The following is a 26,846-nucleotide window of genomic DNA, read 5'->3' on the forward strand; positions in this document are numbered from 1 at the left end:
TGCTGGATAGTGAGTTCAAGGCCCTCCTCCACCCATCCCTGGTGGGCCAGTGGTAGAACGTCCCTGCTCTGCTGCTGTTCTGCCCTCTCTCCCTCTTTTTCAGACATCTTGTCCTTCTACCTTATTTCTGCTGTCATTTTATTTTTGCCACTTTTCTCACCAGCAAAATTCATGGAGCACCTCTCCTCTCTGATCCAGACAAACCCATACACCGCGCTCTATGACACCCTCATCTACCGACCACCTTTCTTTGGGCTAGCTTCGCCAATGCCATCATGGACTTAATCACACCCCAGGCCCTCGCATCCACCAATTACATTCTACTCAGTGACTTCAGCGTCCACCTGGACAACCCAAACGCCCAGAACACCTCATCCCTACTAGAGAACCTTGCCAACATATGACTCAAGCAGCTAAATACCTCCATGACACACTGCCAGCGACAGCATAATTTTTTAGCCACACCACCGAACTCTTCTGAACCGACCATGACAGCATTAATTTCGCCTTCACCAAATCTACGGCTTCCCCCACAGAAGCTGGAACAAAGTCACTGAAGAACTTCTCACCACCTTCTTCAGCAGAACCTGCCACTGGCTTCCATGGATACCAACACAGCAGCATGCAACCTACATCACTGGACCACCAACTCTTCTGACACCCTGCCTCCACACAAGAAACCTCCCAGAAAACAACATGTCAAGAAAGCAAGCTGGTTCATCCCACCATCCAAGAATCCAGAAGCACCTGTAGATGGCTCAAAATTAGATGGAGGAACAACAAAACCCCGGAAGCCCACGCTGACTGCAAAGCAGCCACCACCACACACCACCACCTCATCAAAACCACAAAGAAAACTGCCCTCAAGACAGGAGCAATGGCAGCTCACACAACAGCATAGAAATCTTTGCCTTCCTTAAAGAACTTGTTAAGCCTATCAGTAAGACCACAAAAGTCCCAACCCTCCCAAGACCTCTGCAACATATTCGGCACCTTCTTTAACCACAAGATCAAGCAGATCTATGACAGGTTTTATGCCCAAAACTATTTGACCACCTCCGCAACCACCGCAGCCAACGCCACCACCCCCCACCATATCCTGCTCAATTGGACCCCACTCACAATAGACGACACCCTTAACACCATGAAAAGAATCCACTCTGGAGGTCCATCAGATCACTGTCCGCACCATATCTGCCACAGAGCAGCTATCACACCTGTGCTATGCCACACCATCGACTGCTCCATCGAAACTGCCACCTTCCCTGATAACTGGAAACAAGCCGAGATCAACTCCCGGATGAAAAAGCCTTCCATAGACCCCACGGACTTCAAGAATTTCAGGCCCATATCTCCGCTTCCCTTCCCAGCCAAAGCCATCAGACTGGACTATGGCAATGCACTGTATGCTGGCATCACCCAGAAACTCCTCCGGAAGTTACAGAACATTCGAAACTCCGCAGCCAGACTGGTCCTAAACAGCCCCCGCCGCAGCCACATCACACAACACCTGTGTGAACTCCACTGTCTCCCAGTTGACAAAAGAATAATCGTCAAGTTCCTCACCCACAAAAACAAGGCTCTCCACAACACCAAACCAGCATACGAGAACCACCGCCTCTCATTCCGCACACCCAACTACCCCACAGCTCTGCACAGCTGTCACTGGCCACCGTCTCATGGATCCATAGGACCAGGACAGGAGGAAGATTTTTCTGATATCTCACTGCTTGGAACACCATGCTCCTCTACCTCAGGCACTCCCCCTGACTGTCCCAATTGAGAAAGGACCTCAAGACCTGGTGTTTTGAATACACCCAACACGCAGTTGGATCTGCAGTACCCACCCCAGTGCCTTGAGACCCTATTGAGTGAGTAGCCACACTTTACAAACCCCGATTGTTTAATTGATCTCTATAAAAACAACTACAATGAGATTGATTATTTACACGCAGACTGGTGCTGATGATCCAATCGTAGATAGACCAGTCTGTGATCATGCGATTACTATATTAACCATCAGTTCCTGTGACCTCAGTGCAGACAACATATTTTGCTATTGATTGTGAGCTTATTGTGTGCCATAAATGTTCAAACCAGGGAAAAGAGGGGCAGATGCATTCAAATTATCTAAAAAAACATATACATTCATTACATCAAAATGGAAATAATATACATAACCAGTGATTGTCCTGAACTGAGGCACAGATTGTGTTCTTGTAGACTTGCATTGGACAACCCTGTTGCATGCATTGAGGCCAACACAATCAGTTCGGAGCCGGACATGTGACAATCACAGCCCCAATCCTACTCAGACTGTTACTGAATTAAATTCTTTACCACACTTTCCTGGGTTCCCCCTTAATTGTCTTCTAGGCTTCAGTGGAGCAGATAAAGCATTAGAAGTAAAAAGGATGAAGATGCAAATCTGAATCCAGTAGAAGTGTAGGGTCCAATCAGGGTTCACATTCTCCACAGATGTCGAGCATATTCACATAAAACCACATAGCATGAAACCACATAAGAAAAATGTGAATACATTGTATCTAAATGAAAAACATTTACAATGTAGTTGCTCTGGGAATCTGGAATTATTTCATCATTCCTGGGCCTACAGTTGACATCGCCGGGTTGTAACTGTAAATGAGTTGGCATTGGCAAAGTTAATAGGTACCACCATTTTTGCAAGCGCATCTTCATTGATAGTTGAGTTTGAGTATATTTATGTTTATAGATGTGAGAATGTTGGATGAAGGATGAAATGGAAGGAGGACTGGATGATTTACCAAAACCAGGGGACAAGCAATCATGAACACACTCAGTCATGCATTCACCCATCTAACCTTTCATGAACACTCCTTGACGATCAATTTACTCATCTTTTCAGGCAGCCATCAATCCATGAACTGAATAATCCATCTCTCAATCACCACATACCCTTAAGTTGGGCCTTCCCCATATCCTTCGGCCCCCTACATCACCCACACCTGGGCCCTAACATCACCCAAATCTGGGCGCAACATGTCTTGATCTCCAGGGATCTGGGAGCACTAATCGCCCAGACAAGGCCCAGTAAACAATTGACCATTGTTTATTTTATTTAGTCATTTATGAATTTATAGAGTATAGTTACCCAGAAAGGTGTCCAGGACTGGCATTGTCAAGCAAGCAGAAACAGAGTGATGAACAGGTTTGGGAAATAGGAGGCTGATCATGCGTTCAGAGGATTTAAGGTAGAGCGTGAAAGCAGCGATGCGTCACTTCTCAGTGCACACTCCTTGCAACATGATTGATGCGTCATATTTACAGTATGACGCATCATGGCGCAAAAAGTTACAGATACGTCAGTATTTCTGACGTACAAGTAGGCGCAAAAATGAGGCATTGCTGGAGTGTGTCACAAAAGTGACGCAACTCCAGCAATGTGTACTTTCAAATGGGCAAGTCCCATGTTGTTAGTGCCTGCGTCAGTCTTGCGCCGGCCATGAAGCAGGCGTAAGATTTTGACGCATTAGTGGCCAAGAAATGGCGCAGTGAAATCTTATAGATTTCACTGCGTCACTTCCATGACCCTTTCTTGCGTGAAAACGCCCCCCTTGCATACATTATAAATGGCGCAGGTATAATGTAGCGCAGGGGTTTACAAAGTGACACATCTACCTAGATGCGTCACTTTGTAAATATGGCGCAACAAGGCGCATTTTTCACGCCACTGGTGCGTCACAGAAAGTGACGCACAGCCTCATAAATGAGGCCCTAAGGATGGGCGGAGCTGGTGTAGTGCCTCAACTGGAGTTCCACGGAGTTTGAAAACAACTTCATGGAGCTCTGCTTCACTTTGCTCCACTCCGCTCCCCCCTCCCAAATTATTTAAAATTTTAAAAAGAATGTACTTACCTGTGTAACTGTTGCCTCACCTGCCTAGCCGCTCTCCTTCCTGCTCATCGCCTCCTTCTTCAATGAAAACGCACAAGACATACAACGTAGGGTTTTTTCATTCAAGAAGGAAGCACTTAGCAGGAAGGAGAGCGGCCAGGCAGGTGAGGCGACAGCCACGCAGGTAGGTGCCTTCATTTTTACATTTTAAATAATTTGAGACTGAGGAGAGGCTGGCTAACTTTGCACCACCACAGAGTTGGAGTTTTGCCTACCTCCGCGTTCGCAACAGAGTGCGGAGTAGGCAAATGTCCGCCAACTCCGGTGGCGGAGCGGAGTTACCCACCCACGGTTACTAATCACCCATCAGGGTGTCTAGGCTCTCGGATCTTGCTGGGATCAGTCAAAGAGCTGGATATTGAGTTTGTTTCGGAACTTAGGGAGAGAGGACGATGTTTGGAGGTGTAGGTTGTTCCAGGTGTTAGAGGTGAGGTAAGAGATGCAGCGTCCTCTACTCTTACTTCGGCAGATGCAGGAAGTGTGAGCTAGGGTGATGGGGTGGAGTGCAGGCGTCTGGAGACTTGGTGGAAGTTCAGGCGTTGATTGATGTATGCTGGTCCATGGTCATGAAGGGAATTGTAAGACGTGTTAACATCCTGAATTGGAATCTTTTCTGAATTGGGAGCCAGTGGAGGTTCCTGAGGTAGGGGGTGAAATAGGTCAGTTTGAGGAGGTCAAGTATGATTTGGCAGCCAAGTTCTATATCGGTTGGGGTCTCTTTTACAGTATTGTTCTGAGTTCGAGCAACGGCTTTCCTGGTGCAGACGGGCAGACATTTGAAGTTCTTTCGGAGTATGGGGAAGATGTGGAAGCAGGTGGAGGGTACTGCGTTCGTCTGACGTATCATGGTGAGTTTGCTGGTCGAAGTTGTGGGCGTGGTCTGTCGGTGTGGGTCAAAGTACTGAGGACCACCAGTTGTCGTTCCACAGGGAGGCGTTGTTCCCAAAAATCAGCACTTAGGTCTTGTCTGTGTTGACCTTCAGGCAGATGGTCTTGATCCAGCTGGAAACTCTCGTAATGCAATTGTGGAAGTTGGCCCTGGTGGTGGCGGTGTATTCCTAGAGCAAGATGATGAGCTGGGTGTCCTCTCTGTATGATATAATGTTGAGGCTTTGGGTTCTGACAATGTCAGCCAGGGGTGTCATGTATGTGTTGAACAGGGTGGGGCTTAGGGATGAGCCTTGTTGGACTCTGCAGATGATGCTTTTGGGTTCTAAAGTGATCTTTTGGGTTCCTCCTGTGAGGAAGAATGTGACCCTTTGAGGATGTCTTTCAGAATCCGATGTGGCAGGATCTTTTGATGAGGGTGTGGTGGGATACACATCAGGGCTGCTGTTTCCCTGTGGTCAAGGAGGGACCTGATGATGTCTGTAGTGGCGATCATGGCTGTCTTTGTGCTGTGGTTAGTGCGGACGTCAGATTGGGAGGTGTCCAGCATATTTTTGCTTTCCGGCTACAGTTAGCAGTTGCTGACCTTCTCAGGGACTATGGCAGAGGGTTTCTTGAGGAGGTGTCTGACTACTTGTTTCCATTAAGTGGGAAAGGTGACTGTGGTGATGGATCCATTGAGAATGTAAGTGAGTTTATAGCTGATTTCCTTGCTCCTTAGGTTAAAGAGAAGGTGGGGCAGGGGTATGTGGGGGCTCCAGAGTGGATGGAGTTCCTGATCTCTGTGGTGGTCTATGTGGTGAGCAGATGGTTGAAGGTGGCGTCGGTTGGCGTAAAGAGGCGGTAGAGGTGGATGGGTAGGGCTTCATAATTGCTGTGGATGTTGGATATCTTGTGGAAGTAGCGAGCCAGGGTTTTGCGGAGTTCATGGAAGGTAAAATGATGTTCTCAGTGGCAGAAAGGCAGTCGTGAGAGGGCTCTTACACGTCACCAGTTCCAGCTGATCCGCGTCTGTCTAAACCGAGCCGCTTCTGTGTCACATCATCTCAGCACATTGGACAGGGTTGATTTATTCATACTTGTGACTTTGACAATGTATTCTGTGTGCCTGAAGAGATGTGCTTATATTTGCATAATTAGACATTTCAATGCATGCTTAGAAACTGATTCGATTAGGGGGTTGCTTAAAACTCAACTGGGGGCTGTTTACATATGGAAAATAGTGCCCTGGAGGCCTGGGAGGGGCAGAAGCCAGGCCTTATATAGAGGGTGTCTGGTAGGCAAGTGCAAGGAGAGACTGAAGAGGGGACATCTGCGGGTGAGTACTGTGCATGGATGCTAGCACTCCTTTTTGTAAACTAACATAGTCTCAGATAGGGAGTAGGTGTGCTGCTCCTATTGTCATGGTGTCGGTGATGCACTGTCACTCTGCCTATACTGGGGTATAAACACATACTGGGGTATACATACTGGGGTATAGACACATCACATAAATGCATTTCACACACATAAGCCTAACTTGCATGACTGCTGACATACATAACACTCATGCAGATACACATGCAAATACAGATCTGTAAACCCACACAGACATGTCACATCAAAACTGAGTTACACAGATATTAGAGTGCGCGCCACACCTGCACACATGTATACACACCCACACATACACACAAGCACAGATATTGGGAGAATGATTAAACACTCATTTTTACTCCTGTCAGGTAGGCACAAAATGATACGTAGCATGTGGCAATGCATTTACTCATGAGTGAGTGTCTGCACGATTGTGTATATTCTGCAGTAGTAATCCCTGAGCAATGATGGAAATGGCATGGCTTGTTTTAAGATCCTGTGAACACCCCAAACTGGTGGCTTTGTGGACATTCACAAATTACACCCATTCTTATCCTGGAAGTGGTCAGAGAATTTAACCAGCAAAGGGTTGGAGTAAATTCGTATCCAGAGTTGGAAAGACAATGGAATGCAACTAAAATGTTAACAAGCATTGGCAAAGCCAATAGATCTGGATTTAAAGTGCTAGTAGCTGCAAACAGCATTTGCCATGCCAGTGTTTGCATGTGTTAGTGCATTAAAGCCAGGTAGACATTAAGCCGCAGACACTTCGACATTTACTTTGTTGTGCACATTGGCATTAGTGCATGTTGTGATACACTTTCTCAAACTAACAACCCCTTCATGAAACAAAGTCATATACAGAACAACAGAACACACGTTGATTGCTAAGCACTAAGTGGCATCCTCACACGTGACACAACAGCTACACTAACGTGCAATGCAAAACCAATATATGATATTAATAATGATAAGGATGATGGATAAAAAGTTAGGACAAAAGAACAAGTGAGAGAGGGGCCAGGGATCTCCACATCTCACGCTTGGTGCAGCTAGAGGCAAGGACAGAACAATACCTACTGATGAACATGTGAAGGGGATGGTGGGAGCTTTAATTGTGTGTGTGTGTGCACACAAGTGAACATGGAAGTCGGTGCATGCCCAGTTTTGTGACAGTGAAAGGTCACACCAGGTAGGCGCATGCGCAGTTTTGTGACATTGAAGGGTCAAACTAGTGTCAATGGATGTGTGTGTGTGTGTGTGTGTGTTTGTGGTTGACTGCAGATGATTGTCAAGATTGTGACTGAGTGTGGAAAGGTGTGGGTGCGACAAGTGTGGGAGTTTTTCAAGTGTTAGTGTGTAATGCAATGCTGAGAGTGCATATGTGGGAATTGGGTGGTTGTTTGATTTGTGGATTATGTTTATGAATAGTGAGGTGTGTATAAGTAACTGAATATGGCACTGAGTGTGTCAGTAAATGTATAGATGAGTGTGTACTGAGTGAGTGACTGTGAGATTCGTGAATGCCTTCGAGAAGGTGTAAGCAAACCCTTCTGCTGGTGAGTAAGTGAGTGACAGTGTTAATTTTATTGAAATCTTATGTCTTTTATGGTTTTATCTGTAAATTCTAATAAACAATGTGATTGAGTGATGGATACCACATGGTATCCAAGTTTGCGCCTGTGAAAGTGCATCAGTTGGTCAAGGTTGGGCACAATGGAAGAACTCGATCACCTGTTTACCTAACTGGGAAAAAACTTTGCTGTAGTCATCAAAATGATGCCATGGTGTGAAGTGTATTAAGAGAAGAGCTGAAGTTCAGGAGCACGAATTCCAGCAAGATGCTTACAGGCAGTGACATAGAAAGGATCCCATGGGCCACAACACAATGAACAATCTCAGTGCCCCATTTCCTAAGTGTTGTATTGCAGCCATTAATTGGGGTGAGTTTGGGCCTGGTGCCACTGCAGCTGCTGCACCTCTGCTAGTACACCCCTGCTTAGAGGTGTGTGGGTGGTGAAGATGCACAAATCAGTGCAGCACTCCCATGTTTCAGCAGGATTCACACAGACTAAAGGTGTGCTGACCTTTTGCATTATTTTGTGTTATAGGACAGACCGACAAGCAGACAGAGAAAGAGAGCTACACCGAAGGTAACTTTATTTTACACATGCTCCCATTTAGAGATGAAATGCCTGTTTTTAGTGCTATTCCATTAAATAAAAAAGATGAAAAATGTAATGCTTTTCATGTTTCCTTTGCAAGAATGGTGCATGAATTGTTTTTGTTAGAAGACAGAAACAAAAATAAGTATTAAAATACCATTTTTCATACATTTAACAAGGAACCCCTATTAACTCCTCTTCCCCGTCCCATTCCTTACTTACATGAGTAATATGCCAGCTATTACTGCCACTTGTTCACCCAATCCTACGGCTTTTTACACTTTCCATAACTCCAAGGGATCTCCTCCTATTATGCCCTCTCTGCTGCACTTCCAGTGCCTTTTTGTGCCATTCAATTCACTTTCACTGGGGATGCTGAAGCATCCCCAGTGACAGAGTCAGGGGCAGCTCTAGGCTCATGGTGGCCCTGGGCAGGGAGCATAGGTAGGGGGCCCCAGAAGAAGGGGGTTCGGGCGGAGCGGAGCCCCCTGGAGCTCAGGAAGGTGTTTTAATAAAACGTTGAAGTGCAACAGAGCCGGATGCCGCCAAATCCCTGCCAGGGGGCGCCACGCAAATATGTATCCATCATCAGATGATTATTATATTAAGGATATATATTGGCGTTGCGGGCCCTGGGGTTTGGCGGCCCTGTGCAGGTGCACAGCTTGCACGTGCCTAAGGCCGCCTCTTACAGAGTGAGGGAGAACTCGTTCTTTTAAGGTAAGGAACTTTATTCATCATATGAGCTGGAGCAGGCTATTAGTGTCTCTTCACTTTGACTTTGGACATGTGGCCGTGAAAGGAGCTTGGTTCCATTTTATTTCAGTCCAAAGTAATTGTATTTATATAGCGCTTACTACCCCTGGCAAGGCGAAGTGCTTTTCAACGACTCGCACTCTACTCTGGAACCCGAAAGGATTAGTGTGCTGCAGGGGCCCTTTTCCCTGCCCTTTGATGAATGGTGCACCGGCCCACTTGCTCTATACATAAATACGTGTGTGGTGCACCGGCCTTTGTTCTATAGCCTCACTCAAAGCACCAGTCTGCTCTTGTATTAGCCACAGGCGGTTGCCCCCTCTTGTTCTATTAGCCTTGGGCAGCAGGGGCTGAAGCTGGGGCATAGACCCACTCTTCTTTAACCTCATGCAGCTGCTCTCGCCTACTTCCAGTCTCGACCTTGAGGTATACAGGCTGGGAGGGGCGTTTGATTTATAGGAGCAGGATGTCTGGGTCACACTTTACATTTTGTTTTTTTGTATAACATTAATTAGACCTTATTTTGACTTCCTTAGAGCTCCCTTTAAAATAAAAAAAAGACGGGAGTTTGTTGAAAAGGGTACATGGCTCCTGTGGGCATGTTACTGCTTGCCTATGGTTTAGGGCCTCGGCAATATATAAGCCGGATTGGATTTTGGCTGCTTTTTTCCCTGCTTGAGTACATCAGCCAGCAGTGTATCTTCATGGAGTTGTACATAGACGATGTAGGTCTCCTTTTTTCTGTGAGTGGAAGCTACAATCATGGTCAGGTGATTAGTTGATTCATTAGTAGTTAAAATGGATCTACACATTAGCACCCTACTATGTGTGATACTGTATAGACCCCGCACAACGATGCCTGACTTTCCCAAAGTTTTAGCTAGCAATATTGCATCCCTGACTACAGATTACGATAAAATTCTGGTTGTAGGAGATCTGAACTATTGGGCTAATGAAACTGATGAGTGAACACTGTCTAAGGAACTCACTGAGTCCCTCACTAGCCTCAACCTTACTCAACATATTTATTCACCTACGCTTATCAGAGGCCATACCCTTGACCAAGTATGGTCCACCAATGTTATTTTGAATGGCTTGGATATTCAACCATGCATATGGTCAGATCATTGCATTATTAGTTTTAAACTGAACAATTTGTCACTGTTGAACCACACACACCACTTAAGAAGTACCGTTAGAAATTGGAACCGAGTTGACCTGAAAGCGCTCCTAGATAAGCTTTCCCATGAGCAGCCTGCCCCCAAAGGAGATTTGTATAACTGGGAAAGAGAGATCTCTGATTGGCAAAGCAAGGCATTTAATATTCACGCCCCTCTTCAGATTATAAACTCCCGCCTTAGGCAACATGAAGCATCAAAATGGTTCACAAAGGAGTTGAAAACCCTACAACTCCATTTATACCATGCCGAACTAAAGTGGTGAAAACTGTACTCTGTGCAGGCTAAAACGAAATATACTGTAAAATGACATGCGTACAAAGCAGCCATTGTGGAGGCTAAAAGAGCCTTCTTCACCAACAAGGTACTTAACTCAGACAACAGCTCTAAGGTAATGTTTAATATTGTGAAAGAACTTTCCAAACCAAGGGGCCGATTATGATGGAGGATGTGGAAAATCCTCTATGGACCCACCAAAGACCCACCGCCACATTAGGATGGCTGATGGGTCTTGGCTTCAGTCCGCCGCTTTTCCGCCGCGGTTGGCTTACAACCGCAGCGGAAAAGCCCTAATATGGTGGCGGTGTCTCTCGGACACGCCAGACATATTAGGATGGCTGGCAAAAAATGCTTTTCCGTGGCGGGTTCTTCGCTGTGGAAAAGCATACAGATCTTCACCTCGGGGGCCCGTAACTGGCCCCCTGGGTGAAAGGGGGTGGGGGGTGCACATGGGGGGTACCTATGGTACCCCCCTGCATTTGTATGCAGAAATCGGCAGGCACCGCGCGGTGCCTGCCGCTTTCTGCATACAAATGCAATGTATGCATTTTTAACATTGCGGCAGGTGCAGCTTGAAGCTGCACCCGGCGTAATGTTAAACATATAGGATGTGACCGTGAGGGTGGCGGTCACATCCTAATTGCACAGGAGGGAACGCCACAGCCCATGCGGACCTTCCCTCCTACTCAGGGTTCGCGGACGGACGCAAGTCCGTCCGAGATCGTAATGTGCCCCTATGTCGTGTGACTCAAGAACTTTGTAAAATTCCTATTTTGGTGGAAAAAATAAAAAAATTAAAAAATTCTATTGACTCCATTAACAACAATACTGAAGACAGCATGGTTGATTCTAATTCCTCCTCTCTTGTCACCTTTCCAATGCTGGACAAGAAATGTTTTCTGGATCTAGTAATGAAGGTCAAATCTGGTTCCCATATATATTAATGCCCTATTAAGATAAAGAAAGAAATCTTTCGGGCCTTCCCTGATACCATTCTTAACTTGCTTAATCTTTCCTTGTCTCATGGCATGGTACCACTAGCTTTCAAGGAAGCAGTGGTCATTCCACAAAAAAAAAAACAGGGATTGGATCCTAAAAAGCTGGAGAATTACAGACCCATATCATTACTGCAGTTTTCCAGGAAAACTTCTGGAGACTCATGTAGCAGCCTGCCTTAGTTCTTTTTTAGAAGCCTCTAAGTTTCTGGACTCCCACCAGGCAGGTTTTCGTCCAGCACACTCAACTGAATCTGTGATTTTATCGGTCTTAGACGATATTAAAGGACAGGCTGACATTGACCGTTCTCAGGCCCTCATCCTCCTAGACCTGTCTGCGGCTTTTGACACCGTTAACCACAACATTTTGTTGGATCGCTTCGCCGCAGCGGGTCTCGGAGGTTTGGCTCTGGACTGGTTCAGCTCCTCTTCAGAGGACCACAATCAATCCGTGTGGCTCTCACCTTTTAAATCTAACACTGTTGAAATAAGTTGCGGGGTCCGACAGGGTTCCTCTCTCTCGCCTATCCTGTTCAACATTTACATACGTCGCCTAATCTCTAGACTTCAGGCAGTTGGGGGTTAAAAATAAATCTTAAACTATGCTGATGACATGCAGCTAATTTTCACTTTGGAGAACACTACTGAATCGAACAATTTTGTCAGGAGGTCCATGATGAATGTAAAAACCTGGATGGACAGGAACCAATTGAAAGTCAATTCTGAAGAAACTGAGATTATCATTCCTAGCAACAAACTGGCTCATTAGACACCCTCCTACTGGCCCCCTGAGCTAGGTGTGGCCCCAATTCCTAAAGCCGTGATAAAGAGCCTTGGTCTCCATATTGATTCAGACCTCTCTATGACCACCCAAATTAGTTCAGTTACTTCTGCCTGCTTCGTCCAACTCTGCAAATTGCGTAAGATTAGATGGTTCTTTAGTAAAAGGCCAGTCTTTAAATCGTGATTGCCCTTGTTCTCTCAAAAATTGAATACGAAAATGCCCTCTACCTTGGTATCCCACTATATTTGAGGCATCATCTTCAGATAATACAGAACCAACCACAAGAGAAATCTATCTTACGGATAGAATATGCCACAATACTCCGCTGCTTAAAGATCTCCACTGGCTTCCAGTGGAGCAGAGCGCAATGTTTAAAACTGGCAGCATTCTTTTCAAAGCCATTCGAAAAACTTGCCCCAGGTTCATTTCCTCGTGTATTAGTAAGCATCTGCCCCATCGTGCTCTGAGATCAATGCATCTGAATCTTTTGACAGTGCCCAGAATTAGACGCAAATGCATTGGTGGGACTCGGTTTTCTTTTCTGGGCCCGAAGCTTTGGAACTCACTGCCCACCTCTATTAGGCTTGAGGCGGATTATGTGCGGTTCAGGAAACTACTCAAAATGTGGCTGTTCACCCTGGGGTATAACTAGCTGTTTCTTTGCTTGCTTTTTTCTGTTTTTTCGTCATCTACTCTTCCTCCTCTGTGCCCCCATAGCGCCAAGAGACCTGTTGGTGAACGAGCGCTCTATAAATTACCATGTAACATAACATAACATAACAACTATTACCACCAGTGAAACAAGTCCTCCCCTGCGCCTGCATCTCCTCCTTTTTTATTGTGGTGATTTTTTCTCGGTTTCCTTGCCATACTCTCTCTTCTTGGGTGTCTTCTTAGTATGATGACAATGAGACTGGTTTATAACTAAGGAAAAACATATTCAGGAGAATTTCAAACCAATAATTCCTTATCTTTCCTTAAAATTTCAATTGCCTGTTGAAGAGTACCAACCTAGAACTAATAGCGATTGGTTCTGTCAGTTTCATTAACCTCTCCTCCCAAATGCTCTAATTATTCCAGCAGTAATGAATCATTTCAGGAGGGAATGGAATGATCCTGAAACGGTCTTGATACCAAAGTTTATGGAGAGCCTATATCCTTTGGGTAAAAAGAAAAAAGAGCTCCCTCAGAATTTAACAGTGGATCCTCTCAAGGCAAGTCTCCCTGAGAACCTTCCCTGCTTTCAGAGGATGTGACGTTTTCAGTCCCAGTTGGCAAGAAGGTGGAGCCTGCCCTTAAAAGATCTCATTCAGATCTTGTAATGCGGTTTGATATTTACGCAGTCGATGCCCCCCACTCACTTGTTAAAGACTTCCAGGCTCTATCCTCCAACATTCAGGAAATGGACTATTACTTTCAACTGATGGGGAGGATGAAGATTCAAGCCAAGTATCTGTACGACCTGAAAGTTTGACAACTTAAGAACCCCGGCATTGCATCAGCAGGGGCAGTAGCCAAGGGACACCATCTATATCTCAGAAGCTGGAAGTAGGTGCCATCCAAAAGATCTGTCTCTTAAGGTTGTCTTATTCAGGCAACAGGCTGTTTGAGGAGAAACTAATGGAGGTGTTGCGGAAATCACAGAAGCGCACTCAGCCTTTTCACTACACACAGACTTCTGCTCAGTGTGACAGGAAAAGGTATGACAATATAAGAAGATATCTAACTTTTACAACAATAAGTGAAGGGTACCAATCCAAGGGTTCCCAATCCAATACCTCCTCTTGTTAATCAGGTGAAAGGAATGAACCAAAACAGATCTCCTGGCAATGCCGCCATCCTCCAGAGCACCATTGGAGGTCAACTTTTTCTTTTTCAGCAGACTGCCAGGTTATCCAAATCATTTCAGTATGTTACTCTGTAGAGACTTGTCCTCAAATCCTCATACCCTCATTTTGTGAAACCAAGTTGGTCGCTGGGCAGGGAGAAGAGGAAATCTTTTTGAAACAAAATTGCTTCATTAATTGAGAAGAGCATTAGAATTCCATTACCCTGCACAGGAGAGAGAGGGAATGGATGCAACTTTCGAGAGTCTTTGACGAAGAAGGCATCTAGGAACTACAAAATTATTATAGAGTTCAGGTTTCTCAACACCTACAATCCCAGGGTACGCTTTAGGATGTATACCCTTCAAAAGGTGATTCCATTGATTAACAGAGGGTCTTCTTGACCAAGATAGATCCTCAGGATGCATACCTTCACATTTCGGTCTCTCTTTCCTACCAGAGGTATCTCATATTTGCCATCAATAGCCAACATTGGCAATTTCGAGGACTACCCTCTGGCCTTAAGACCTCACCTAGAATTTTTATGAAAGTTCAAGCTCCAGTCCTGGGCGTGTTACATTCTTAAAGGGTAATGCCCCACCCTTACCTGGATGATCTCTTGGTCCAGGCTCCATTCAAGGAGGAGGCTATGCGGAATACACAGATCACAATTCAGGAGGCTCAAGACTTGAAATTTCTTATAAATTGAGAGAATGCCATCTGACTTTTTGCCAGATAGTTGAATACATTGAAACAGCATTTAACCCCAGCATAAGATCGGTCTCCTTACTAGAGGCTAGGATGTAAAAGATCCAGCAGATCATAGCAGAATTGTTGCCTGGATTGGAAACTCCAGCAAGACAGTGGTTACGAATCCAGGGAGACTTGGTAAATATTGCCTTTTTCCTTTGGTTCTCCTCAGTTTTCTTATATAAATTTTTCTGTACAGCATGTTGAATTCCGATTACTTTCTTTTTTTTTAAGCAGAAACTCTTAGTATCGTCCCTTGTGCACGCATACATCTGGGGGACTTGGACCATTGGGTCCCCTCAACAGTAGGGTTTCGAAGATCTGATTCCTGTGATCTCTACGGTTGGGAAGACTAAGCTTGGTGGAGGAATCTATCCTCTCTAACACAGGGAACTATGTTTACTTACCTCAATCCAGTAATTATTAAAATCGATGCCAGTGTTATAGGTTGAGGGGAAGTTATGTACTATCAAACCACTCAGGGTCTTTGGAGTGCATTGGAAAGGGCCAAGTCATGAAACTGGATTGGGTTAATGGCAATCTTGAGAATGATTCAAGTTCACATAACCTCCAGAGTGGGGCCTTAAAGATAAGGACAGACCACAGGGTAGCCATGTCCTAGCTAAATAACTTGTTTGGGACAGGCTTCCCCTCTCTATATTAACTGACTCATCAGATTTGCCTCAGGAGAGAAAACACTTGAATACATCTAAGGAAATTGAGAGAGAGGGATTACTGAGTAGGGGTTTGTCCATCATAGTTTTGAAATCTTTGCAAGTCTCCAGGAGGGGGTCAACACCCAAGCCTGTAATCACTAATGTTCTTCTTTAATTCTTAGTGTACTTCTAGAAATATCTCACCAATCGTAGGCTCAGCTTCTAAGATTAAGGGAATAAGCACCAGATGTATTAACATAGGGAATAGTTATACCCTACCTGCAATTTTCTGCTAATCGCAAAGAGTAAATTGCAATTCCTAATGTATGAATCTTTTATTTTTAAAATAGATATTCCTAGTGGGTCTCAAATCAATCTCCCCTATGAATATTACTGAGGTAAGTATCAAATTGCAACCCATTAGGAATGTTAGCCATCACATGGATGGTGGCATGTTGGGTTCAGCAGACCAAAACACACAAGATGATGGATGGAAGGTTGCACAATGGCAAAACATTCACCCCCAGTCACAGATCTGGGTTTAATCCATCGGTATTTTGCTCACCAGGCCACCCCAGTTCAGACATGGCCAAATGCAAATTAGTCTTGACCCTGTGCCTCATGGGAACAGTCCACACCGAACTGCCAAGCTATGTCTTCCCTGGACCGGAATCAAGCCTCCTAGGACCGGTTTCTGGCTATCAGCTGTCTTCAGCCAGAATAGCTTGACTCCAGTGGCGTAGTGAGCACGGGACCCACGTCTGGGCATACCCTTCCCACATAGGGTGAACAGCAAAACACACAAGATGATGGACCAAATGTTGCACAAATGCAAAACATGTCTGTGAATGCTTTTAAATAAACTAATCGTTGTTTTTCTTTTGAAGTGCAGCCTGTTTTCCCTTGAAGGCAAATAGGATGCTTTACAAAAGTAAATCAATCAGGTTTGTAGCTGTTATCATTGGCTTGTCACTATCACCAACTGAGGCCTCCTGTGCTGTGCATATGCTTTCCCACAAGGCAAACTCCCAGGCATACAGTCATACAGTTATATAGTAGACAAAATTACAGTTGGCAAAGCAAAATACAATCACTCCTATGAGGGCCTATCAAGGATTCTGACATTACAAATCTACTATACCCACGATGTGCACCAACACTCGTTCCTACTGTGGTAATCTGTGAGAATCCATGTAACAAAATGCCTATCTGTAGGATTTAATTCAGAGTAATAGCAATCCACCTTTAAATGCTATTGTGGTTAGCGCATGTTTTTCACACTCATTATATTAGGCTCACTAACTCTTTTAACAAACAATCAGACATTTAGCCTTTATCTTTGACTTGTCACCATAACCAGCTCAAGCCCTTTGTACTGAGTATAAGCTTTCCAAAAAGGCTAACATCTGGCATACAATCTTAAAAATCGAAATGTATACAAAAATAGAGTTGGCAAAGCAAAATATTCTCTCTCCTAAGAAAGCAAGGATCATTTTAGTGTATACATTCTATCCAGACTAGGGTAATCTGTGAAATATTGTGTATCAAAATATCTACCTGCAGGCTTTAGCACAGAGTGATAATATTCCATCCTTAAAAGCCTATTGTCTTCAGTCATGGTTTTCAAAATAAATGGGTCAGGCCTATTGGCTGTGTCATAAAGGGTCATCATAAATAGATCAAACCTATGTAATCTGGCATGAAATTCCCCATTAACTGATGAAGGCTTTACCCTTTAACATTGGCTCTACACCATACCCAACATCAGCCTTCTTCAAGTGCACATAAACTAGCAACCATCATGCAAACAGTTATAAAATGATAATCATGTAAACTGATACAGCTTGAAAAACAACAGGGTCTAACAGGATTCATCACAGTGAAACGCCCCAGGGTTTGTCAGAGTTGGTGGCTAAAACCAAAACCATTGCCTACTATTGTGATCTGCGTGATAAAATGTACCAAAATTCTTATTTATAGCCTGTGTTACTATGCGCTAACAACCAACTTTTAAATGCTTATTGATTTTAACACATGCTTTTCACAAAAACTAGACCAAGGGTCCTATGTTACAAAGTTTCCTAATATGCAAACAAGAGCTATGGCATTGGACATAACGGTTCCAATGCAACAAACAGGTATACTGTGGGAAAAACAGGATCTCTTCTTGATAAAGGTAATGCGCAATGGCAATAAGGGCGATTGAAAGGATATCAAACAAAGAAAGCTGCACATACACACACAGCAAATGTTATGATCATTTATGAAAAGCTTAAGATCGACAGTTTATATACAATTTCTATAGCATTATACACACATATGTAATCCAAAGAGTGAGTTTGTGTCCCAAGTGAATTTTAACAAAAAAAGAAGAACCTAAACTGCTAAAGTGAAACATAATTACGTGTAGGTCACATAAGGTTTCATGTATATATATAAACTAGCAGCCCGTCCCGACGTTGTCTGGGTATGAATTGCTGGCGGCCAGTAGTATATTGTTTTGTAGGACTTCGTTTTGATAGCATTTCTTATCTGTGCCAGGCCTGTGAAACGCTCCGATTCACAGTGCACTGCTGATGCACTTAAGAGTGCGCGTTCAGTAGTGTGTGAACTCGAGTTTCCCTACTTTATTTTTCCTTGCAATATATAGCGCAAACTCGACAACATGACATGAGCACAATTTACATTACAGAAGAACACATTCATTTGTGGTAGGTACGGGGAGACAAAGCGATTTGCCTGGAATCACAGGATGTTGAGCTGATGCCGAGATTCGAACGTAGCTTTCCAGCTCTAAAGTTTGCAATTCTAGAACTTGTGGTGGGAGGTGTGTCTAAAAGTGTATGTCGGTGCTGGCCATCAATGAGAGAGACCTGTGCATTTTTCGAATGGGTGGTGAAAAAATATGTGTATGTGACTGGAGATGTGGCCCGCCGTGCCACCAATGTACTTACCGGGGGAGAGTAAACACCCATTATTCCGCAACTTTCTTTCCGCATACCATCACTCCGCATACTTTCATTACGAAAGTACCATGACTCCGCAATGCCATTATAACGCATGGCATTACATTTTATATGCTTTTACCACGCATACATTTACAACGAAATTCGTTGTAAATGCATGAATGGTAAAAGCATGTTTTTTTTAAATGTTTGGATAAGGTAAGTATGGGTATAGGGGTATATGTTTTGGGGTACTGAGGTATATGTTTCGGGGTGTTTGGGTATTTTTTTAGGGGTTCAGATATAGTTTTGGGTTATGGGGTACAGGGTTAGTTTTAGGGTTTAGGGATAGGTATGGGTTTTGGGGTACAGGGGTATTTTTAGGGTTCAGGGCTAGGTTTGGGTTTTGGGGTATAGGGGTAATTTTAGGGTTCAGGGCTAGGTTTGGGTTTTGGGGTACAGGGGTAATTTTAGGGTTCAGGGCTAGGTTTGGGTTTTGGGGTACAGGGGTATTTTAGGGTTCAAGGGTAGGTTTGGGTTTTGGGGTACAGGGTTATTTTTCGGGTTCAGGCCTAGGTTTGGGTTTTGGGGTACAGGGGTATTTTAAGGGTTCAGGGCTAGGTTTGGTTTTTGGAGTAGAGGGGTCTTTTAGGGTTCAGAGGTAGGTTTGGGTTTTGGGGTACAGTGGTATTTTTAGGGTTCAGGGCTAGGTTTGGGTTTTGGGGTACAGGGGTATTTTTAGGGTTCAGGGGTAGGTTTGGGTTTTGAGGTACAGGGGCATTTATAGGGTTCAGGGCTAGGTTTGGGTTTTGGGGTACTGGGGTATTTTTAGGGTTTAGGGATAGGTTTGGGTTTTGGGGTACAGGATATATTTATAGGGTTCAGATGGGTTAGTGTTTAAGGGTGTTGGGGTATTTTAAGAAGTAAGGGTGGGTTATGATTATGGGGTGCAGGGGTATTTAAAGGGAGCAGGGTGGGATTAGCACACAATATGAGACATGGCATGAAGGGCGGAACGTACCACACACCCCCAGCACATGCCCACAGCACAACGCAGACACGCCCACAAGGGACTACTTTGCTGGCACGGTTCTTTTACCTTTTAAATGTATATGGTGGGCGTCTGCATAGCCTACGTCCTTCTGCTGCAACTGCCCTTTCCAACGCTGTATTGGGTGTTGTGATTGGTGCTGTGGCTCCTGGGATTACCCGCCTCAAAGGTTTGGGCTCTCTCTTTATTATATTAGTATGGATTGATTGTTTGTTTAAGAAACTATTCCTTTCCACAATTAGGGCATATATTGCTGCTACAGTGATGTGCTGTCTATCTCACAATCTATCTACAGCTACTCATCTCCCTGCTTGGTTAGCCTTGGTATTTTGTTCCACAAAGGTGTGTCATGAAATCAGCAAGATGTATTCTGCTAGGTCTGCTTGATGGAGATGTGTCTCCTGTTGAAAACAGATATCTGCCTCCAAGTCATATAATTCCCATACAGTGTTCATCCATTTGATAGGGTTCTTAAAATCCTTGACATTATTGGTTGTGGCTATTAGTGGGTGTGTCCTAGGCATGAACCAAGTGTATGCTGCCGTTCGCTATGTCAGGCCATGTATCTGTGCCCCTGTGAGTCATGTGTGGGCCTGTCTTGCTTCTCTGACTTGACTGGTTTCTACTCCTGTACCACCCACCCACCTCTAATATGTCCCCAGATTTTGAACATTTCCACCGTGAAAAGCAAAAGGGATTAAACTTTTACCAACTCCGCAAGTAGTCCATTTCCATACTTCTAGTTTTGACTCGACACATTACTCTCCACTTGCACCCTTACTTCAGTCACTTGAGTTTAGTCTGTTAGTGTAGATTGGGATTATGAGCCTTGTCCCCCCAAAGGCACTCCCCACTGGCATCATTCACCGCAATCCCCCCATACACACACACACACACACACAGACACACAGACACACAGACACACAGACTACTTATCCACTGTCTGTCAGTTTCAGTATGTGCTTATCACACAGATCTTCTGTATTGTGGCTTCATCTCGCTCCTTTCATCTGAAGGATTGTTGTCTGCCTTCCGACTGGAACGTCACTCTTAGCGGGTGACCCCAGCAGTATTTGATGGCTTTTGATGTCAGAAAATCTGTAATTGGCTTAACAGCTTTTTGTTTTGCAATTGTGGTGGGAGAGAGTTCTTGGAAGAGTACTATCTTCCCCCTATTAAACAATATCGGCCCTTCCTGTCATGCTTTGGAAATTATATCTTCCTTTTCCACGAAGAAGTGCATCTGTGCCACTACATCTGGGAGCGGGGTTCCTGCTTGTGATATTGCAGGCTGTCTGTGTGCCATGTCTATTCTTTTTGGCTCTTTAATTCTGTCTAATATGGCATAATAGGGGCTAGAGCAATATTGCTGCAGGTCGGTGCAGGCTATTTTGCAGGGGATTCTGCAAATGTGATTTTACCTACAGCAATACTCCAGCTCTTCACAATTCCCCTGCAGAATCACATGATTTTCCTCGAGCACCTACATGCATCTTTGAAGTCGCATGTGCTTGTTTATTTGTAAAGGGTTTGGGGGGCACTTGTTCAGCCCTTTGATGTAACTGCGGGCATTGGGTGCATGGTATTCATTCAGCTGTACCTGCCAGTTATGCAAATCTGTGTGCACGACTCCAGACAGGGCGAACAGACGTTGTCCGGGGGTCCCCCTTTGCGCACCCGCCACCGTCAGGGCCCCTAATTAGCTGCACACAGTTCACCGCTCCTCCCCATGCTGGATGGGGTATTTATGCATGCGGTACTTGTGTGTAAGCTTGTGTTTTTTTGTTTTTGGGCATATCGGTTTTCTCCGGGAGAATTTAAAAGTGCATTCGTTTGTTGGCAATTGAAAGGTGTGAACAGCTGTGTTGCTTTTGTTAATAGTTACATTTTTGAGTTGCAATGTGTGAAGAAAGCGGAACCAAAAATGTATATATTTTAAGGAGTCTTGGTTTATTTGTAGACCTATATAGCACAATGTACGTATTTTCAGTCATTTACAACAACAAAAAGCCCAGAATATTTTTTTAGCTGCCTCGGCTCATAATTTTGGCTCTGATTCAGCTCTTCCCAAACTGCAGCTGGCCACAGTTGCAAATGGGCCGAGACTCAGCCGTGGATGCTGGCGAGGTCCGTACATAGCTGTCCTCAAGTCACTCGTGGCATCAGCCAGTCTGGCCTGCTTACGCCTCCATCATTTTGCATTCTGGGGCCTGTAGATTACTGTTTAACACTGATTTGCACATATAGCTGTGGCGTAAGACGCCAGTACTGGCTGAATGCGTCACACGTCAGGGGGCACGAGGCAGCCATAATCGATGCAAATGGAAGACGTGGGTGCCCCGGCCACCGACGCTTTTCTGCATCTCTGCACTTTCAAATGAGTGTGCATTTTAATGTTCGAAACCAGGAAAGCTGCACACAGTTCACCGCTCCTCCCCATGCTGGATGGGGTTTTTATGCATGCGGTACTTGTGTGTAAGCTTGTCTTTTTTTGGTTTTGGGCAGCAAGGCTCCGGGAGAGCAAGATACTTAAAAAAAAAAGTCGACGTTTTTGTTATTTATTATTTTGGTAAAAGCACTCACTTGTCTGCAGGATTTTAGGACGGACGATCCTCCCTCAGCCTGAGTTCCTGGCCCCTGTCCGCTGCTCCTCGGGCTCCTGTCCGCCACTCCCCCCCACCCCCCATGATGTCAGCATGCACGTTCACATCGTTAGAACACACGGCCGGCGCTACTTCTTAGGGACTACTTTTTTTTTATTGTTTATTTTTTAAATAACATTTATTTATTTATTTTTTATAGCCTATGTCCTTCTGCTTGCCCTGAGGTTTTCTAAGATGTCTTGGGTGTTCAGATTGGTGGTGCACTTTTCAAGTTTACCTGGCTCAAAGGACACAGTTCTCTCTTTATAATAGTAGTATAGATCAGTTGAAAGAAGTCTCTGCAATTCTGTGTAAGCACACACACTTTCACTTACACATGCATACAGGTAAAGATCCACATACACAAGCACTACACAGAAGGAAAAAAACAGACACATACAGCAAACCGGCTAACAAATTCACAGGCCACACAGGGCATAACAGGATTCAAACTTTGGGGGTCAAAGGCTAACACTTGAACTAGGGGTTCCAGCAATAGGCCCATATTCAGAAATCTTCTGAGACCCAGTCAAAATTACTTATGGAGCTTCTGTCCTGGTACAATGTTGAATCTACATTTTTGGAAAAATAGTGAATTCTCAATCACATAGGGCAATTTACAGCAGTCTCAATGGAATAGATATTTTAGCAAAGAAGTGTGGGAAAGTCAGAAACCTGAGAGTGGAAGATAGTTACCCTAGAGTAAAGAGCTACAATCTTCTTTATTTTGTGATCATGTCATTGGAGGGTCACATGCACTCAAAATCAGAAAAGCAAAACAAATGAATGTGTAATGTAACTGTTGCTCATTTAAAGTTCTCCAATACCTTTGGGTCAATTTTGCAGTATATATGTAAAAAGAAAATCAAAATACTGCGGATGAGATGTGGAGGAAAGTAGACAGAGGGAAAAAAGACATATGCATTCACAAATCTTCTAATTTTTGGGAGATCGATGAACACAAGCATAAACTTTAGCCATCCTTGTATTTATAAGTTGGTAGGAGAAATCAAAGAATGCAAATATATCTTCAAGCCTACAGTTGTAGTCCGGAAGATATAGCATGGAATATCAAATAGCCTCAATATAATGAGAAAATAATGAAAATGTAAATAATTAGTTTATAATATCAAGTGGCTGCAATATCATAACCAAAATATCAAAGCCCAAAATATTGAGAAGATAATGGCATATAGCAAAGTTTAGATTTACTATCCACCACGCCAAATCTATATCCCTTGAATATATAAATATTGAGAACTAAAATATCGATATTTTAGTCCTAGATATCTTGGACACACATTCTATACTTGATTTTCTGGATCTGCACCCATGTTTACCATGCAACAAAGTGGGTGTTTCAGATCCCACTTTGATAAACAAGTGCTCTCTCCAGGCTGTACTCCAGACAAGCCTTTTTCTAGAATGATATCTAACAGCAGCGTTGTCTCCAACCTGGGGCACCTACAACAGATGCACAAAGAGGTGTACCATTTCTGGACCTCAATGTCATCTGCCAAGCTAAAGCATTCACCAGGGAAAGACAACTGAGTAGGCTTAACATAGAGACTTCCTTCACTTCACACCTGCAATCCACCAATTGGCAGTGCTCAGAATACACCTGCAATCCACCAATTGGCAGTGCTCAGAAGGCAAATCAGCAGCAGCATCTTGGTAACCAAAAAGTCTCATGCAATATATAAAGGACCACTGTCTCCACAACCCTCATGTCACTGTCCAGGTCTTCCCACTCCAGCTGCAGGAATATAAGCTATATACTTTGACTGTCTGGGAGCACAAATGTCACCTTCCATTTTGTGCAAGGACATGACAGAGGTATTTAAAAGGATACCACTGATCTGCACTACTCTAGTTCACTCATATACAAAATGCATGTGCTACATCAGTGTCACACACCAACAAGCTGGGTGTTAGTGCAAGTACTTCTAATGTTTTTGTTGAATCTGTGTCTTCACACTCATATTTCCTCTCCCTAAGAAAACAATCACTGGGGGGATGGATGGATGAGAATACAGGATAGAATGAAAGGGGAGGATAACCAAGGCAAAAGAGGGAACAGATTGTGACTAGTTAGGTTCGGAAGGTAGTGAAAGAGTTAATTTGAGAGAGAGTCAAAATAATGACAGGAGAAGATAAAGAGGGACAAGAGAAGGGAATGTTGGGTAAAGAAATAGGGTTGATGTGAAAAGACCTCTATGAGATGTGAGATTGCATGCGGAACACTGGCAACATAGAGGGCCCAATTCACAAAGGTAAACTTAGACCTGACGTCTAAATGTAGGCCATAATTATAAGGGCCATATTCACAAACTTCAACTTAAACTTAGGTTTAAGTTTATCTTTTTGAATTGGGCCCATCGTCTCTTTCTGATTTTGAAGTGACATTGTAGATACTGTGGCTGTGAGGTGAAGGGAGACAGCCCTACCACTTTGAAGATACAGGTTCCCAAAACCACCAGTTATCATTTGTCCGTGGAGTTCAACCGGGAGTGGCTTAGTTGCAAAAAATTGAAAGGTGCAGCTTCCCTTAAACAATAATGATTGTCTGTTAGGTCTATAGAGGTGCATCATAGGCATATCCAACAGAAAGTAGTGTCTTTTATGAGGTTTATAAGGGTCCAACCAGGAAGATGCAAAAGCACAACACCCTAAGAGGCACAGCTTTCTAGTCCCACCAGTTAATAAGGGTCTACCAGGACCACAGAGGAGCCGAGCAGCCCTCTGCAACAGATAATTGAGGGTTATGGACACAATCAGGCACCCAGACAAGGTAGTACGTACGAAAGTAGAATAGGAAAGTATCAATATCCAAAGAGTGGATTATGGGTTATCATCAGGTGAGTGTTCTTCAGGGTAAGAGACCCTGGTCGAGTGCCAAAGAATGTATCAGTTTGCTTCCATCTCCCTAGTGAACGGTGGAAATTGTGTGATTTTGGGAAGATGAGGCGGAAGGCTCCATAGTGCAGCTTTGGAGCCTGGCTACAGGGCAGGATTAATCTAACAGGCTGAGAATTAGCACTCACCCTGGCTGAAAACCCTCAAACCTAAATTACACATAGATATTGTCAATGTGACATAGTTCCCGATCACAGTATAAGACCGACCTTGGTTTTATGCGCAAATTACTAGAGCATTAAATCTGTGGATAGTAAAAAAAACGGAGCTACCATCTTTGACAATTATCATATGTTTAAAGTACGTTTAGCAGACTATGGGCCAAATATACAACCACAATTTAGGGCATGGCCATGTACAAACCTCATTTTGTGAATCAGTCAATTTTATTGATTCGCAAAATGAGGTTTGAGACTTGTTATTAGGAAGGGTCGTGCCAAGGGCATCCCTTCCTAATAGCAATTTGCATTTGTATGGATAAATGTTGTGTGACCGCAATTGGGGTCTCAAAACACTCGCAATATTCCTTCTACTTCAAGTAGGTGGTAATCCATTTGCAAACAAGAATGGGTCCCCAGGGTACCCCTTCCCCTTTGTGAATTCAGCAGACTATGGGCCAAATATACGACCACAATTTAGGGCATGGCCATGTACAAACCTCATTTTGTGAATCAGTCAATTTTATTGATTCGAAAAATGAGGTTTGAGACTTGTTATTAGGAAGGGTCGTGCCAAGGGCATCCTTTCCTAATAACAAATCGCATTTGTATGGATGAATGTTTTGTGACTGCAATTGCGGTGCCAAAACACTCGCAATATACCACCTACTTCAAGTAGGTGGCAATCCATTTGCAAACGGGAAGGGATCCCCAGGGTACCCCTTCCCCTTTGTGAATGGGTTGACATTTTTTTTTAAGGGCGGGTAGTGGTCCCAGGTACCACCTACTGCCCTTAAAACATGAAACTGAAAAGTTTCACTTTTCTTTTTTTGTTTTAAATGTATCCTGTTTTCCTTTAAGGAAAGTGGGTGGCATATAAACAACTACTGCTTTATTTAAAAGCAGTCACAGACATGGTGGTCTGCTGATCCCAGCAGGCCACCATCTCTGTGAGTGTTAGCCATTCCTAATGGGTCATAAATTGTGCATGCCTCAGTCATATTAATGACGCATGCAATTTGAAACCCCATCTGGAAACACAAACAGTGTCTGAGACACTTTTGTACATCTCAATTTGTGAGTCGCAAATTGCGACTCGCAAATGCAATGCAATTTGCGAGTCACAAATTGGTGCGTCGTTCATCTGGCCCTAGGTCTATTGGGGTAAATAATAAAGTCTGTGGATAAAAACACTGTGAGAACATTCAGTTATACGTGAGCAAACACTCACTTGAAAGGTTGGACACATTATTTGATAGTTCACTGTGGGTCTTCTCCTAAAAATCCAAAAGTGGAAGCTATTTTGGGATATAATAAATGTTAATAAAGGAATACTTATTGCTGTTGCACATCTACATTTGATTATTTGAGTTTAACTGCTGTTAAATTTCAAGAATTAGCTTTTGGAAATTTCCCAGGGATCGTGTCCAATCCTGTCACTTTCTCATACTATTTCTTAAGGGCTCTTTGTAACCTACACTTTTAACAAACCCCGAGCCAACTGGTTTACCTAAAACAACTTTATGTGTGAAGGCTTTACATCATTAGGAAATTAATCTCTTAGT

The 26,846-nt window shown here is 43.9% G+C and overlaps 1 pseudogene across 1 annotated transcript in view; it reads left to right on the forward strand.

Annotated features, from left to right (window-relative positions):
• Positions 1 to 8,290: 8,290 nt before the first annotated feature.
• Positions 8,291 to 26,846, forward strand: part of LOC147706505 (epidermal differentiation-specific protein pseudogene) — a 134,869-nt pseudogene continuing 116,313 nt past the window's right edge. Inside the window, exon 1 of the transcript XR_015297654.1 lies at positions 8,291 to 8,333. The product of XR_015297654.1 is annotated as an epidermal differentiation-specific protein pseudogene (transcript). The remainder of the gene's footprint in view (positions 8,334 to 26,846) is intronic.

The sequence above is a fragment of the Lissotriton vulgaris genome, chromosome 7, assembly GCF_964263255.1.
Source record: "Lissotriton vulgaris chromosome 7, aLisVul1.2, whole genome shotgun sequence".
Taxonomy (NCBI): domain Eukaryota; kingdom Metazoa; phylum Chordata; class Amphibia; order Caudata; family Salamandridae; genus Lissotriton; species Lissotriton vulgaris.